The sequence below is a fragment of the Numida meleagris genome, chromosome 1 (assembly GCF_002078875.1).
Source record: "Numida meleagris isolate 19003 breed g44 Domestic line chromosome 1, NumMel1.0, whole genome shotgun sequence".
NCBI classification, from domain to species: domain Eukaryota; kingdom Metazoa; phylum Chordata; class Aves; order Galliformes; family Numididae; genus Numida; species Numida meleagris.
Genome location: NC_034409.1, coordinates 176,690,955 through 176,696,954, shown reverse-complemented (window position 1 = coordinate 176,696,954; position 6,000 = coordinate 176,690,955).

The window sequence follows — 6,000 nt, the reverse complement described above, 5'->3', positions numbered from 1 at the left end:
TGCTTATTTATTTATTTGGGAAGCATTATTATCATTAAAAATACTTTCTTCTTGAATTCTCATAATGCATTTTTGTTGACCTCTTTTGCACAAGAACTTTGCTATATTCTGAAATAATGTGACTTGTACAATGTCAACATAATTAACAGCTCTATAATTTCTGCTGGAGTGCTGCATTACCCATTTTTGCAAATTCTGTGTAGTTCCCATTCATCTGTATATTGCTCTGTAGTCATGCTGGATATTCCTGAAAAGAAATAAAAGTTAAGATTTTAAATGTTTACTTGCTACCAAAGATCTGTACTCTTGATGTAGCTGAGAACCACTTGTAAGTTTTGTGTTACTGGCATACTGAAAATCCTTTTTTTTTCCCCCAGAATATGTGTTTCATAATTACTGAATGTCAGTGAATCAATTTGGCTATCATTTCTTCTAGTTTCCAAGAAAAAAAAAAACTACATAATCATTTTCAGTATCCATCCCCCTCACTAGCACTTCACTAATTCCAACCATATTGAACAAGGAGACATACCTCAGAAGTATAAACTCCTAAAGGGCCACCCGTGGGGCAGCAGATAAAAAACCAAACTACTATCTCTCTGACCTCAGCACCTAAACACTGCATCTGTAACATGGCAGCTACCTGCACGTAGGAAATGGAGGAGCAAAGTGGAGGCCACTGGTCCTCAAGATTGTAGGAAATGGAGCAGCAGCATGCAGGAAACCTGGCCTTGCCAGTCTATGGCTCAGAAGCACTGTTTTATTATTACAGCAAATACTAGTTTTGCTTATTTGAAGACTAATTTGAAATTGCATGACTTGGCACATGTTACAAAGAATTTTGTCTAGCCAAAGTGTAATTGAAGCTCTGTATATTTACTTTGTCCACACAAGTTTTTACTTAAAGAAAAAAAGAGTCTCCAGTTAAAAGAAATGTATTTTGGACTTCAGAAACACTGTTTTGAGAACAAGATCATCACCACTCCCACTTGGAAGTACTTACAGGTTATTTCAATATTCACTGATAGACTGAGATGCGTATTTATACCTGAAGTTGGCTCAAGAACAACTAGACTTTGAGAGACAAAAACAAGACTCAAGAGACAGACAAGTTGATAAGAAGCTCTCTGGAGAAAGAGCTGGGTGTCCTGGTGGACAACAGGCTGATCATGAGCCAGCAGTGTGCCCCTGTGGCCAAGAAGGCCAGTGGTTTCCCAGGGCACATGAAAAAGAGCATGGCCAGCAAGTCAAGGGAGGTGATCCTCCCTTCTGCTCTGCCCTTGTAAGGCCACATCTGGAGTACTGTATCCAGTTCTGACCTCCTCAGTTCAAGAAAGACAGGGAACTTCTGGAGAGAGTCCAGCGGAAGGCCACAAAGATGATGAGGGGCCTGAAGCATCTGCCTCAGGAGGAAAGGCTGAGTTACCTGGGACTGTTCAGCCTTGAGAAGACTGAAAGGGGATCTTATCAATGCTTACAAATATCTAAAGGGCAGGTGTCAAGTGGAGGGGGCCAGGCTCTTTTCAGTGGTGCCTAACAACAGGACAAGGGGCAATGGTTACGAACTGGAACACAGGAACTATCACATGAACATGAGGAAAAAATTCTTTCAGGGTGACAGTGCACTGGAACAGGCTGCTCGGAGATGCTGTGGAGTCTCCATCTCTGGAGATATTCGAAACACATGTGGACACTTTCCTTTGCAACCTACTGTAGGGAACCTGCTTTGGCAAGGAGTTGGATTCAGTGATCTCCAGAGGCCCCTTTCAACTCCTATGATTCTGTGATACAGGGAAATTAAGAGCTCAATCAAACAAGTTAGGAGGAGTTACTGCAGGAGTCTGAGAACAGTTACTGGGCCTATAAGTTCTGTTGGTGGCCAAAAAAAAGAGATCTGTAGGAATTAAATCTGAACTGTTCTATTACCATCAATGTAGCACTAACAGTGCCATATAACTCTACATTAGTTATTTTATTAGGGCATAACAACAGCTTTACTGCCCACTGTTTTTGATAGCCAGACACACTAATGAGCGCAAACTGCCAACACATTAATAGATCAGGAGAAAGAGAGATGTACAAGAAAGGAAAATAGAATTAACTCGTAAGAAATGTATGTCAAGGAAAGACAGTGTGGTTAGAAAAAAAAAACAACACATTGGTTTAACCTTTGTGTAACAGCATAAGAATTTTTAGATCTAGTACTTGGAGCCTCCAAAATACAGAATGGCAATTCTCCTCCCTCTTCTGCAGCTCACGTGGGAAGGATGAAAGATACCTCCAACCCAGCAGCATCAAAAACCCATAACCAAGAAATGGTGAAAAGTTCTAGGCTCCATTAGGGGCTGAAAAGTAAGACTTATATTGACAAGAGGAGAAGCCCAAATGGAGCAAGTATACACTCACCATCCTCTACGTTCATTTTTGTGGTCCAGCAGCAGCAGGAGTAGATTTGATTTAACACATTGGGAGCTCCAGAGTTGACTCCTCCATGCTTTTAATCTGTATTGAGCATGCTCAAGCATGCCTCACAGAGGAGGTGAAAGCCACTATTGGCTGTGGAGGGGAGGTGGGATTACTGCAGGGGAGGAGCAGGGCACTATAAAAGGGTCAGGGAAAAATAGGAGGAGCATTACTACTGCTTGCTGGGAGCTGTGGAGTTGGAATGTGGTAGAGATGGGAGTGTGAGTCCACATACAGAAAAAAAAGAAATCATACGCCTCTAAAATACTGAGTGTCCTAGTCTGAACTTTTGGCATGGGATGAAAACAGAGCCACAGTTCATCCTTGTTAAGTATTAGCTTGTTTTAATGTGTTACTTGTTCACCAGCAGAATCAGAAGGTACATTTGTTTTGTAATTGTGGTACATTGCTGCTATGATAGTAATGTCTTATGAAATACAATGTGCTCAAATAATAGTTTTCATTTAATAACTTTATTCCTATCCTGTAAAGTTCTCAATAATGGTTTGCACACTAATTATAACTAATGTATTTTAAAATATGCTGTAATTGAAACTATAACTTCAATTATTGCTAGCAATTTGTGCAGTTAACTTAGGTGTTGGTTTACAGTGTAAATGATCTGATACAATTATTACCCATAGTACTAAAATGCTGATTCTTAAAACTATCTGTAGGTATTAGAAAGCTCATAGCAAAAAAAATATATATAAATGTATGATTTAAAATAACTAGATAGAATGATATTAATTAATGGTAAAAATACCTGTCAACAAGATAGTTTTCCTGATGTGGGTGTCTTTTAAACCCCAACTACAATGTATGTAGTATTCACAACATGGATATTATGAAGTTCTTCCATTGATCTTGTTTTCAAACAACGTACACTTATTTGCTTTAACATATAGGCTATATAGTAAGCTGATGCACAGGGCGGAATCACAATGAATGTTTTCTCCCTTTAGAACTATTTTGAAATAGCTGTATTAAAATTATTCAAACTGCTTCCTCATTGAGAATATAAATTTGAAAGCCTTCTGATCCTTGTACTTGTCACTACACCAAGAGTAGCTCTATAAAATTTATTTTTTAATTCTCTTAACGTAACATATGCTTCTGTTTATGCACAGCAATTCAGAGTTCACAGCTATAAAGCTGATTTTTAAGTTTCCTACAAGAGACAAAAAACTTCTTTAACTTTGTTTCTGTGCCAGGAAACCTTAACTGAAAGAACCTTTTATCTAGGAAGTGCTACAGAGGTGTCTTGGTTTTTAATAAGCTAAGGTATAAAGGCTGTGACACCCATGCTGTTCATACACTTGATAATAGGAAAAAGTAACATGCGGTATGTATTTGTTAACGTTGATGAGATAAATGTGCCCACTGTATCCAGGCTGTAGTATAAATCAATCAGCAGAATAGCAGAGGCTTGAATTTCCAAGTATAGGGAAAGCTTGAACAGAGCCTTTAATTTACAATAAATTAATTACTATTCAGTTCAAATACTATTTAAATATTATTTTTCAACTAATTTTAAAAAATATTTCAGAAGGTTAGGTATTAGACTTTAATTTTCATAGAATCATTAAGGTTGGTAAAGATGTCTAAGATCATCTGGTCCAACTATTCACCTGCCACCAATATCACCCACTAAACTATGTTCCTTAGTAGCACATCTCTGCATTTCTTGAACACCTCCAACATGGTGACACTACTTCCCTGGGCAGCCCATTCCAGTACCTGACTGCTCTTTTAGAGAAGAAATGTTTCCTAATATCCAACCCGAACCTCCGCTGGTGCAACTTTGAGGTCATTCCCTCTCGTCCTATCAGTAGTTATCTGAGAAAAGAAGCTGACCTCCACCTCACCACAACCTCCTTTCAGGTTGTTGCAGAGGGCAGAAAGGTCTCTCCTGAGCCTCCTCTTCTCCAGACTGATCAGCCCCAGTTCCCTCAGCGGCTCCCCACAGAACCTGTGCTCCAGAACCTTCACAGCTTTGTTGCTCTTCTCAGAACACACTCTAGCGCCTTGATGTCTTTCTTGTAGTGAGGGGCCCAAAACTGAACACAGAAATCGAGGTGTAGCCTCACCAGAGCTGAGTACAGAGGGATGATCCTCTCCCTGCTCCTGCTGGCTGCACTGTTTCTGATACAAGCCAGGATGCCATTGGCCTTCTTTGCCAACTGGGCACACTGGTGGCTCATGTTCAGTTGAGCGTTGACCAACACACCCAAGTCCTTTTCCTCTGCACCATCTTCCAGCCACTCTGACCCAAGTGTTTCAAAAGCATTCTATATTTTCTTTACTCTTGGAAATTTGTAAAGGTATGCAGATAAGATCCATTAATTTCAAGAGGAGTGTTTAAATGCAGCATTACACTGTGTGGATGTTAAGCTGAAGTGCCTTCATGGGACAGTAGACAACTTCTGAATGTCTGGTCAGTCAAGAATTGAATACTAGAAAATTATTCACTTTTAGAAAATTTTAATGGGAGAAATACCCTTTCAATTCAGACCATTAGAAATACATATATATTAATATATCAAAACCACACCTTAGGAGCTGGGCAGACAAACAGTTAAACCTACAGATCAAGGGTAGGGCACGCAGGAACAGTGATTACAACACAGAGGGTGGCCAGTAACCCCTGAACCCAAGTTTGCAGGTGCTGGAACAGTTTGTCTGAGTCCTTACTTGCAATGTTACTGCAGCAGAAAGACAGGTACACCATATATTTATTGAACTGCAAGGACATTAGTAGTGTTTTACAGTATATCTTTGTGATCTCCATAAATTTTCACTGAATAAATTAGACCAGGTACATAAGGTCTTGAAATCTAACTGAACAACAACAGGAAAAAAAAAATTCAGATTTGCAGTTTGCTTCAGTTGCACAAACAGCTAACATGATCCAAGTCAGAGGACATCTGGGGCATGAATGAAAATCTGAAGGTGAAAAAAGTACTGGACAACTTTGTTTAGTAACCACTCTGACAGCATAAAATGATCTGGAATTCACAGTATACAATGTTGTTTGGGCTGCTTGCTACATTTGAGGGGGTCAGCTGCATAACCCATGTCACCCTCAGGATTTAGCCAAAAACTGCCCAGGGTTTTTCCTCATAGTGTTATCTTCTGAGGATCCTGAAGCTTTGAGGGTTTGTGTTAAATATTCATGCATTAAGGTCTACTTACACTTAATAGAAAAAAAAGGGGGGGAGGAGATGATTGATACAGCTTTTAGAAGTGTAAACAAAGCTTATTAAGACCCTCAAGTTGTTATGCGTGGACTGAGGGACGTAAGGAGCTGAGCTAGGGAGTGCTCCTGACCTCAGAGCCCACTCTGGTGCTGAAACCAACTGTCTTTGCTGTTAACATGCCCGTTACAAGTTAGCTAATTATCATTCTCACAAACAGTTCTCAGTGTGGACTGAGAATTAACAGAGGCCAGGAACAACTTTCAGCAGCTGGTTTGAATGTGTACGCCTTGTTTTGGAGCACAAGGAACCTTAATATCGTTACGGTCAGATTCCAGAT